Genomic DNA, 12185 nt, shown 5'->3' with positions numbered 1-12185 from the left:
TAGCGCAGCAAATAAAACTTGCTCTCCTCTTAACTTGGGGATGTTCCTGGAAGGAGGCCAACCATCCTCGTATTTCTCCCTCCTGCGAGTTCCGCAGCAACGCAGAGCCTTCTCCCTTGCAAGATTTAATGTCACGCCATCTTCAGTTTTTTACGGGAGATTTCAAAATCTACTCCACTCAGCAAGCAATTGCCCCTGTGGGAAGAGCTGTATTGAAACAATTTCACATATGCTTTTCTGTTGCTCTTGTTATGATGAAATTCGATCCATACTTTTAACACCTATCTTGGGAAACAAGACTGGATTATCTGATCCTGCAAAGGTATCTTTTCTCTTGAATAATCGCTCTCCCAACATAATTGAGAAAGTGGCAAAATACCTTCAAAGTGTCTTAAAGGGACTAGGCAAGGAGGTGATGTGAAAGACCGCTGCCTGAGACCCTGGAGAGCCACTGCCGGTCTGAGTAGACAATACTGACTTGGATGGACCCAGGGTCTGATTCAGTATAAGGCAGCTTCATGTGTTACGTTTCATATGTTATGTTTCAGTGTCATAAAAGTACGGCATGACAAAACTCAGGGATGAATATTGTTTATGTTTGTGACATTATTCGAGCCATATGTAATATTTTATTGCATAACTTAAGTCTTCTTTTTTATGCCATTAAAGGTTATGGTATTGAGATTGGCTGGTCAAAGGCTAATGCCCGAATATAATTAATCTACGATGGTTTTGTTGGGATTTTTCTTTGTTCTAATTATACAGTTTCTCATACGGTTTTCACTCGCCCCTCCATGTGATGTTTTCAGCGTTCTTTTTTGTAAGCCTTGCATATAAAATCGCTTCCTCTGCTACAGCTGTCTGTTGTCTTGATGGACAGTATCTGTTTTTGACGACTTGGCTGGAATTGGCCAAACGTGTTGGGGCTTGAGTGAAAAGCCACAGTGATGCATACGGCTTTGTTGGATTCTTTGCTGCTTCAGCAGCTGAACGGTTAAGAGACTTTTAAAGGCCATGGCTTATAGGTCCTGCTGGTGCAGCACCAAACATTGACAGCCCCCCCGCAGTCTGCTATTTGGACTCAGACAGCGAGTCAGAGAAATAGCTGACAGGTTCTCATGAGGTTGCTATTAACAGACTTGATTTGACTATTCTGTTATAACTCTGCTATAGATCAGAAATCCGATTTGGTCAACTGTTTTCAGAGGAAGGGAAGATGGTTCAGTGGTAGAGCATCTGCTTGGCATGCAGAAGGTCCCAGGTACAATCCCCGGCATCTCCAGTTAAAGGGACTAGGCAAGTAGGTGATGGGAAAGACCCCTGTCTGAGACCCTGGAGAGCCGCTGCCGGTCTGAGTAGATACTGACTTTGATGGACCGAGGGTCTGATTCAGTATAAGGCAGCTTCATGTGTTTTTTTTTTTTTTTCTTCTCCTGGTGGAAAACATTTTATTATTAGGTACCACAGCAACATACTGTATTTGGAAAAGTACAAAATCAGCTCAGAAGAGACTGTATCACTCCTGTCATGAGATGATCGATATGCCCAAATATCGATATTGGTCTGTGAACGTGGTGTTCAGGGAATTTATTCTAAAAGTTTTGGGTGTTCAATCCGTGTAATTGTCCAGTCTGATGTTACACCTCGAGTAAATTCTCTCCGGAACTCATAGTTTGCTGTTAAAGGGCGTTTCGTTTCCTTGGTCGTCTTGTCGCCAAAAACAACCTGGAAGACGTTGGTTCCATCTGGAGTTTTTAAGGAAGGTCAGCATTGGTCAGGTGCCAGAAACGCATCAGGATACTACCAAACTTTCTTCCGCTATCATCGTAGTATATGCCAACGTCTCCTGCTCTCGTGTACATTATTTCATCCATGTCAGTGGCGAGGGCGCTTCTGTGGTCTTCAGACAGCAAAGAGAGCTTCTCCTTCAGCACCTGAAGCATCTCTTTAGATATCAACTCCTCCAGCAAATCATATGTACTCCCAGAAATCAACCTCAAAACAAGAGCAAAGGCCTGCTTGGCGCCCTGCTTGAATTCGTGGATGCTGAACTCGTGGTCAAAGTAGGCGCGGATGAGGAAGAAGTAGAGGCGGGTGCGGAGCCACATCGAGGGGTTGGGGACGCCCACCACGCTCCACCTTCGTTGACCTTCGCTGTGCTCCGGGTCGCTGTTGTAGGGGCACGTGGGGGGCAAGGCAGGGTGGTGGTGGCCGGAGGGGTGAAGGGAATGGGCGGAGGGGGGGCGAAGGCCCGATCGGGATGGACCAGGCCTGAGGTACGGCCGAGAGGAGGAAGCGGCAGGGATGGATTGCTGTGGGCAGCCGGCTGCAGCGGAGCCCTGCGGGCAGCGCCATTGCCGCCCACCTCAGTCCGACCGTCATCCCCTTCCCCCGTCCTCGCGCGGTCCGGTTTCGAAATAAGCCCAGGTGGGAACAGGAGTGCCACGCCCAGCTTCATGTGTTTTCATGAGTTTGCTCTTCGTTGTCCTAATATCCCTAATTAATGAAATAGAAGTTTTTCCAGTCCTTCAGAGGATTTATTTGCTGTTGAAGCAAGTCTGAGGAGCACGCTGTATGGTAACTTACAGTGAGTCCACCGAAGGGTATTGAATCTAAGGCTCAGTTTCCACACGATAGAGCTCTCGGGATTTATGATGCTGGGTACCCTGACCCAACTTGTGACCCCTATCACAGGCATAAGGACATAGGAAAAGCCCTGCTGGATCAGATCAAGGGCAGGTGTGTAAGGCACCTTCTTTGGCAAGGTGTAGAATGTTATGCAAAACTGCTTTGCTTAGGGTGTTTAGGGTTGCCAGGTCCCTCTTCGCCACCGGCAGGAGGTTTTTGGGGCGGAGCCTGAGGAGGACGGGGTTTGGGGAAGGGAGGGACTTCAATACCATAGAGTCCAATTGCCAAAAAATGAGCGCACACTGAAGAAAGGTTTGACTGAAAAGGCTAGATATCCGGGGCTGCATTGGTCAGTGGTGCTATGGATATTTATACACATTGAATGCTGAACCGTCTTGGGCAAGCATCTGATCTTCATTGCAGCCTGAAATCGACAAGGACATTTCTACCTTGTGGTTGCGAAGCTACACTACTAAGAACATTCCTGGATCGAGAGATCTGGTAACTACAATTGGACATAGTTTATTGGACTATTATTGGATTGCACATGAGGGATTTTTTTTCTTGAGATTGATGTTACACAGGATTGTGATTATATGGTTTGTGCTTTATACTTGTGACTAACAACATAGAATACTGTACTTACCTTTTGAGTCATTTATTCTTATACCTATACTGAGTTTATACTACTATCTGGAGGTAGGCAACCCTGAAGATGTTTTCGACAGTTAATGGGCATTTGCAACTCTCTCGGTTTTACTTTGCGTATTTAAGAGTTGTGTAGGGTTTTGAGGTGGTTTCATGGGATGTGTTTTTTTAAGGACCAGGCTGTATTTTTATTCTATCGGGCCTTTCTCACATTGTCATGTTCCTCATGTCTAACTTACTGTTTTTTTTGGGGGGGTGTGTGTTTTCAATTCCACATGTGTTTCGCTCCTTCTAGTGGTCGATTCGGCATCACACAGCTTTAAAGAGAGCATTAAAAACTTCCATTTAAATCTGCATTTTATCCATGAAAGTAGTTTAGCAGTGGAATGGGCTGTCTAGGGAGGTGGTGAGCCCCCCCTCTCTGGCAGTCTTCAAGCAAACACTTGTCAGGGATGTTCTAGTTCATCTTGGAATGCCTTCTATTCCTTTTCAACTGGGGGAGCTGCTGCAACATAAGTCTTGAGAGCCAGTGTGGTGTAGTGGTTAAGAGTGGTGGTTTGGAGCGGTGGACTCTAATCTGGAGAACCGGGTTCGATTTCCCACTCCTCCACATGAGCAGCAGAGGCTAATCTGGTGAACTGGGTTGGTTGCCCCACTCCACATGAAGCCAACTGGGTGATCTTGGGCTAGTCACAGCTCTCACAGGATATCTGTTGTGGGAAGGGGAAGAGAAGGCGATTGTAAACCAGTTTGATTCTTCCTTAAGTGGCAGAGAAAGTTGGCATATAAAAACCAACTCCTCCTCCTTCTTCTTCCACCACCTCCCAGTGTTTGTTTATTTTTCTATTTATTTACTTCATGTGTACCCCAGTTTTCTCCCCAATGGCTTACTGTGTTCTCTTCTCCTCCATTTTATCCTCACAACGGCCCTGTGGGGTAAGTTAGGCTGTGAAGGTGTGGCTGGCCCAAGGTCGTCCAGCGAGCTTCCATGGCAGAGGGGAGATTCTGCATGGTATAGTGATTAGAAAGTCAGTCTAGGCTGTGGAAGAACCAGATCTGATCTGCTGGGATTTCAGCTTTGGGGGAAAGTAATGCATTGGGATAATACCTATCCCATAAGAACATAAGAAAGGCCATGCTGGATCAGAACAAGGCCCATCAAGTCCAGCAGTCTGTTCCCACAGTGGCCAACCAGGTGCCTCTAGGAAGCCCCCAAACAAGACAACAGCAGCAGCACCATCCTGCCTGTGTTCCAAAGCACCTAAGATAATAGGCATGCTCCTCTGATCCTGGAGAGAATAAGTATGCATCATGACTAGTAGCCATGTTGACTAGTAGCCATGAATAACCCTCCCTCTCCTCCATGAACATGTCCACTCTCCTCTTAAAGTCTTCCAAGTTGGCATCCATCCCCACATTTTGGGGCAGGGAGTTCCACAATTTAACTCTGTGTTGTCTATGGGGTTGCCATAAGTCGGCTGCAACTTGATGGCAAAAAGAGGTATGTGTCTAATATATATTTTTGTGTGTGCGTGTGTGTCTAAAACATACAAAGCTAATTTACAGTAAAATAGCAAAATATCTGTGTAAAGCATTGGTTGGGGGTGTAAAGCATGGGATGAAGGGTGGAAAAAGAAATGCATCGGATCTAAATTCATCAGCATGTAGCAGTCCATTGTTAGCTCAGTGATGTCATGCAATTTACACCCTGGGGCTAATATGAGGAAATAGGGAAGCATCTACATTGGTAAACCTGAGAAGGATCGAGATAAAGGGATGTGTGAAGGAACGGTGATTAATCGGGGCCTCCCAAAATTTCCTGGAAGCCTTACACGGTGGCGGGGCTTAAATCACCGTGTCCTGACGAAACCTCTCCCCAAATGTGAGGCCATGTAACGCTGCTTGGTGCTCTACAACCACTTGATGGCACCCTTTGATTTAGTACGCAACTCGTGCGCCGTTGGGGGGGGGAGGTATTGCAGCGCAGCTATAGTATTTGTAATGGAATAACATGTAAAGAACTAAAGACTGCAAGGTATCTGGTTAATGTAGAGATGAAATGAATGAACCAGCAAGGCTAAGCTTTCCTGACCCTTCATGAGAGAATAGATGAAAAAAAAAGGGGGAAGAATAAGCTATTGTGCCAAAGGGAGATGATGAAATTCAAGATCCACACACATAATCTCTGGCTCAGCCTCTGAAATGTTAATCCTTGGGTAGAATTATTTTGAGCTGTAGATTGCAATTTATCATCAAAATGGCACTGTGTTGAACAGTGCTACTTGTATGTGTGATGTTCAGAACTATCCAATTTTAATATAAAATGGTTCACGGAGCACTGTTTTTAACATTTAAGCAGCAACTTGTTAAAAAAGTTAGGATCTTATTTTTTCTGCCGCCTTCTGACCAGAGGTTTACTTAAAAACTTGCAGAGCTGTTTTCCATAGACTTCCAACAGGATCTTGCTAAGTACCATATCTTATGTGGGATCTCGGGTGAATAATTTTTTAAGTATATGGATTGAGTTTCTTAATAACAGCTCTAATAAAGTTAACCAGCCCCCAAGACCTTTAGCAGAAGCAGAGCTCTGCCATGGAGAGATTTGACTGGCGATTTTCTGGTTTGTTGAAGTGTCCAGAGCTGCTTTTTAAACCCTTTACTTGTGTATAGATTTATTATATGGGAATGTGGAAAGTATTTTCTCTTTCAGATCACACAGGGTAAAATTTGCACGGATCTATCAGTAGAGTTAGTGGCCTGGTGCTCTCTAAGTCTAGCTTCCTCCCCCCCACTCCCGAAAGAGTTTTTTCTCTTCTGATCATAGAATCAGAGTTGGAAGGGACCATCAGGGTCATCTAGTCCAACCCCCTGCTCAATGCAGGAAATTCCAAACTACCTCCCCCCCACACCCCCAGTGACCCATATTTCATGCCCAGAAGATGGCCAAGGTGCCCTCTCTCTCATGATCAGCCTAAGGTAACTACAGAAATCAGATGCATCACCTGGAACTAGGGTTGCCAACCTGCAGGTGCTAGCTGGAGATCTCCTGCTATTACAATCGATCTCCAGCCAATAGAGATCGGTTTACCTGGAGAAAATGGCTGCTTTGGCAATGGGGCTCTATGGCATTGAAGTCCCTCTCCTCCCCAAACCCCACCCTCCTCAGGCTCTGACCCAAAAACCTCCTGCCAGTAGTGAAGAGGGACCTGGCAATCCTACCTGGAACAAAGGCCATAAGCAGAAAAAAAAAGACTTATGCCAATGAAAAGTGTGTTCTTATAATGCAGTTGATGGTCTTTTGAATCATCTTTGCTCCATGTAAATAGTTGTGAAGGTTCCCCAGACACCATTAGTTCAAGGTTTATCCAAATTCCTTGTAGAGGATCTCCCATGGAATCCCTTATCAGCATAAATCTCTTTTAACTGCATATCCAGACATCTGATTATCTGAATTGGGGGGGGGGGGTTTCTTGCATTTATTAAAAATGAGATTATATTGTAACATGGTTACAATAAGTATGTGCACATTTAAAGTGTATAATATGCCTATTATTTTGGGTGCGGTGGAACACAGGCAGGATGGTGCTGCTGCACTCGTCTTGTTTGGGGGCTTCCTAGAGGCCCCTGGTTGGCCTCTGTGTGAACAGACTGCTGGACTTGATGGGCCTGGGTCTGATCCAGCAGGGCCTTTCTTATGTTCCTATGTTCTTATGTCTTTCAGATGTACTTTTTTTAAAAAAATTACGTAAACCTGTTGATGTTACCTTGGTACAAACCTGTGGAAATGGGCAGGAGGTAAAAAATTGGTACTAAAAAATCCTAAACGTTCAACCTCTAATCTACTCCATAACCCTAAACATGTTGATTTGCTCATCAATAATTTATTATTATTTACAGCTTATGTTCTGGCAAAAGCTGTAAATAATAATAAATTTTTTTTAAAAAAATCTGCAACCAAAAACAAACAAACCAAAAACCCGTTGACTTGCAGGTTCAGCGTTGCTTAAAATCACAGCCTTGAACCGGCAAGTAATTTAACTTTTTTCCCCCTGCTGGAAACTTTGTTTCCCCCTCGGACAATGCAAATACAATGGAACTCGAGATGCTGGAGGAGATTGATGGGGAACAATGCTTGCCAGATAACTCCTCTTGTTGCTTAACAGGGAGGGGGTTTCCTATCAGCTCAAGTTCTGACAGGGCTAATTAGCACCTCGCAGGTGTTTATCTAATCGGCGCTAAATAGCTGATGAATGCCGGCGATTGAGGAGGAGGGAAAGGAGGAAGGTGGGAGGAGATCGACCGGCCATTGTTACCCAAACTGGGCCCGCGGGGTGGATGCCTACAGTCGGGGTCGTATTTTTTTTAAATGGCCTCGAATGGGACTTTGCTCTACCCCGGGGGTGTCGAACGCATTTGTTACCAGGGCCGGATATGACATAAATGTCACTTGGTCGGGCTAGGCCATGTGTACCATAAAATTTAATACCAGCTACGGGAGATTACAAACTTTATAGAAGGCACAGGCAAAGCCAATTAATGATATTATTATTTTTTTTACTTGGTGTAGTGGTTAAGAGCGGTGGTTTGGAGCGGTGGACTCTGATCTGGAGAACCGGGTTTGATTCCCCACTCCTCCCCATGAGCGGCGGAGGCTAATCTGGGAAACTGGATTTGTTTCCTCACTCCTACACACATGAAGCCAGCTGGGTGACCTTTGGCTAGTCACACTCCCTCAGCCTCACCTACCTCACAGGTGTCTGTTGTAGGGAGGGCAAGGGAAGGTGATTGTAAGCTGGTTTGATTTTCCCTTAAGTGGTAGAGAAATTCTGCATATAAAAACCAACTACTACTACTCCTCTTCCTCCTCCTCCTCCTCTTCTTCTTCTACAAATACAAATAACAATAACACTCTTACAGTATTATCTTTTATTTAACAGTGATTGATAAGCGGCACCTCTGGATGGGGGGGGTAGCTGCCTCGGCTGTCTTGCGGGCCGGATAAAAGCTCTCAAGGGGCCAGATCCGGCCCCCGGGCCTTATGTTTGGCACCCCTGCTCTACCCAATTATTGGGGGAGGGGGATGGCCAGTTAGAGGTTCATTGTGTAGTAGAGTTTTGTTGCTTTTAATTCTTCCAGATTTACATTAAAGCATTCTGTCGGGGGCCCTGACGAGGGATTCTTCCTCTGCAGTTGACAACAGTGTCTTCCGCAAAGACGGATCTGACGAAGGGATCTTTGAAACCTCATAGCCGGAAATCCTCGTTGGTCTCGAAGGTGCTGCCGGACCCAAATTTAGCTGTTGTGCTGGAGCCCAACACAGCGACCCTCTGAGACGTCCTTCAAAAAAAAATTATTATTATACAGATGCAGCATTAAGATTGCCTTTCTCTGCTGCAACTCGGGTTAATATTGATGTGTCGAGCTACGTTTTTTTCCAGGGGCCGTGCTTCTGTTTAGGATCGGGTGCCTTGTTTCATAATACTAGAAGGTGGGGTCATCTGCTGAAGCTGGAGGGTGAGAGATTCAAAACAGACAAAAGGAAGTATTTCTTTACACAACGCATAGTTAAATGGTAGAACCCCCTGCCCCAGGATGTGGTGATGGCTGCCAACTTGGAAGGCTTTAAGAGAGGACTGGACATGTTCATGGAAGAGAGGAGTATTCACGGCTACTAGTAAAAATGGATACTAGTCATGATGCATACCTATTCTCTCCAGGATCAGAGGAGCATGCCGACTATATTAGGTGCTGTGAAACACAGGCAGGATGGTGCTGCTGCAGTCGTCTTGTTTGTGGGCTTCCTAGAGGCACCTGGTTGGCCACTGTGTGAACAGACTGCTGGACTTGATGGGCCTTGGTCTGACCCAGCAGGGCTTTTCTTATGTTCTTATGTTCTGGTGGGGTTTGTCTCTGTAGCACAAAAAGAACATTTAAATGTACCTGATGGGGGAAAGAAACTCCGTGAACATTGGCCCAAATTCAGAACACACACGTTGTTTACAGCTCTTGCAAACAGTCCTTAGCGATTACGTATTCATTGTACTGTGGTATATTAGATCATTCCTGTTATGTGTAGATCTGACACCTAAGCAGCCAAAAAGCATAGCGGTGTGAAAACATGCTTCCCAAAATGTTTGGTTTTCAAAGTCACGCACAGGCTTCTCTCTGGCGTTGCCAATTTTTGTTGCTGCTGAGACAGCGTCCATATTATAATGTCTGACTGAGGCTTGCATTCGACTAGCCAAAAGCAAGTTCCTCACATGAATCAAGTTATGACTTGGGTTCGAGCCTACGTATTTCAGGTTGTGCTTTGGTTAATTAAGTAAATCTACGCTGAGAAAATTACAGCACAATCAATTCGTTTCCCGGAAAGACCATTAACAAAGCTCCCAATGTTTTAAAGGGGCTTAGATTGGTGGTTGGTGGGGGGTTGTATTTGACTCCTTAGTAATACATGGCATAGATCAGCCCTACTACTGATGAATGAATGAATGAATGATGCAGATGAGTATTAAAGTCAAGTTTGATACCTCATCCTTAAGAGCCATCAGTCATGTTTGTGTTGGAAAATTAGTCCAAGTTGACTTGATAAGTAAGGCAGAAAAGTTTAAATTGTGAATTATTTGCTCTTTCATTGCAAAAGAAGGCTGCGATTTTGCCATCTTCAGCAGCTGATTCTCAAGAAGCCTCATTGATTCCAGTGGTATTACACCTGAGTAGAAATTTGGAACGTTACAGCTGAAAAACACTTTTTGTTCCCCATATTTGTTCATGGCTCTGGTTGGGTGAAGATGATTTTAAGCTCTGTGCAACTAACTTCCATCAGATCTCAGAGGTAGGTTTCTGAGTGGGTGGGGGGGAACCCTCATAAGAAAAATGCCCCAAAGTTTTCAGAATATGGTTGGATGTTTCAGGCCAATATTTTTAATCAAGTAAATAAAGACATATTTCATTTTCATAGTATTTGTGTGTGTGTGTAAAGTGCCGTCAAGTCGCAGCCAACTTATGGCAACCCCAGCAAGGGGCTTTCAAGGCAAGTGAGAAGCAGAGGGGGTTTGCCATTGTCTTCCTCTGCAAAGCTTTCCTCAGTGGTCTCCTATTCAAGTACTGACTTAATGGAGACCCCAGCAAGGGGCTTCCAAGGCAGATGAGAAGCAGAGGTGGTTTGCCATCGCCTTCCTCCGCAGAGTCTTCCTTAGTGGTCTCCCATCCAAGGACTGACCCTGCTTGGTTTACGAGATCTGATGAGATCCGACAAGATTGGGCTATACCTAGTGCCACCTTCCCTCCCTCATAGTATTTCGGGGTGGGCACAATGCAGAGCTGTTCTAAACTATATAGCATGGTTTTAAAAATTTCGTGCAAGCACTGTGCTCACCACTGTAGAAACTCAGTCTTTAAGAACTTTTTGTAGCCTGTCTCTTGTTGAACACCGCTGCGTAAGGCTGATTATATTGGTAGGACCTCGGTTAATGTTGATTTGCAGTTCCTACATGTGGAGCATTTCTTTATGATCTCAGCACATCACGCAGATGGGCTTTGTGCTTCCTCAGAGCCGCGAATCAGACACTCCTTGAACTTTGGACTTTTCTGAGTGGATCTTTGCGCCTAAAAGCTGGCTCTAGAAGTTTTTGAATCACATCTCTGGGCAAGTGAGACCGCACAGGCGACCGATCAAAGAACAGTTATGAAGCAAGCAACCTGTTTTTACAGATGTGCGTGTGTGCCGTTTGAAGGAATGCCAACAGAGGCAACTAATTAAAGTGCTACAGATGCTGCTGCCTGAAGTCCCTTTGAGGACAAGACCATGGCTTTCCGGTTACATGAGCTAGATAATGACAATTCTAGTTGCCCTTGAGAACAGCTAATTGCATTTGGAATAACCAGCTCTGCGTTTCACTTCAGCCCGCCTTTGTGGTCTGAAAACCTCACGTTTTCCTTCTTGTGCTCTGGACTTGTCTTCGCTTGCCTCATTGGTGGCAGGGTGGACCAAGTAAAAGATTTTCCTGCTACTAAGGTTGAGGGCAGTAATCCAAGTCATGTGTGAGTCAGATGCCTACTCTCCTCCCTCTCCCCGTTCTTACTATAGTTTTGCCAGATCTTCGCTCTCATGACTCTAAACAAGCTGTGGCTGCAATTCAGATTTCTTTTTTTCCCCTTTCCGAATTTTTATTAAATTTATCGTTAACATCAAGATGATAAACAGAATTACATCAAGACTACAGAATAAAAACAAAAGGGAAAAAATTAAAACGCACACAGGCCATTTATGCATGGGAGATTCTCAAAACTCAAAAATAAACCTCCATGCAGAATTTTTAGGATTTGGATGGGGATAATGTGCATCTAGAGAGCAGCAAATCCAAGGCAAAACCTCCCATGCATAAATGGCCACAGACCACATCTGTTTTCATTTGTATTGAATATAAATCTAGTTAAGAAATTACCACTTGTTCTCTAGCTACAAATACAAAATTATTTTTTAAATTATTCTTACAACTAATCTTTGGTTAATTTCTTTCTGCGGAGGACCTTAATTGATCCCCCGTTCCACTTTTTAACCATTTGTGGTGTTTTAATTAATCCCAGCATTTTATTTTATTATTTTATTCTGTTTTATTCCATTTATGGAAGGCATCTTCTTAGCTAGGGTGTTAGGAGAGGGACTGTAATTAAGAAGAAAAATTCTACATCGTTTTCAACTGTGCATGCGGATAGCTCAGCTCCCCATTTATCGGAGGGCATTATAGCGAATATTTGAATTTTAGCGAACGTAACCATTCACGTATCAGTGCTGATAACTGCAGACAAACTTTCTCTGCAAACACGCAGATGCATTAGGGAATGTTTACAGTCACCTAAATGTGATTGCCGACATTCAGATGCGAATGTGGACCCCAGCTTAATTT

At 44.5% G+C, this 12185-nt stretch overlaps 1 protein-coding gene and 1 pseudogene across 6 annotated transcripts in view; one reads left to right on the top strand and one right to left on the bottom strand.

Annotated features, from left to right (window-relative positions):
• The window catches only part of EHBP1 (EH domain binding protein 1), a 313110-nt gene that overhangs the window by 74383 nt on the left and 226542 nt on the right, over window positions 1–12185 (top strand). The gene's annotated exons all lie outside the window — the stretch shown is intronic.
• LOC130483506 (m-AAA protease-interacting protein 1, mitochondrial-like) lies at window positions 1567–2382 on the bottom strand (annotated as a pseudogene).

Source organism: Euleptes europaea, chromosome 10 (assembly GCF_029931775.1).
Source record: "Euleptes europaea isolate rEulEur1 chromosome 10, rEulEur1.hap1, whole genome shotgun sequence".
NCBI lineage: Eukaryota > Metazoa > Chordata > Lepidosauria > Squamata > Sphaerodactylidae > Euleptes > Euleptes europaea.
This window is presented reverse-complemented; position numbering and strand designations above follow the sequence as displayed.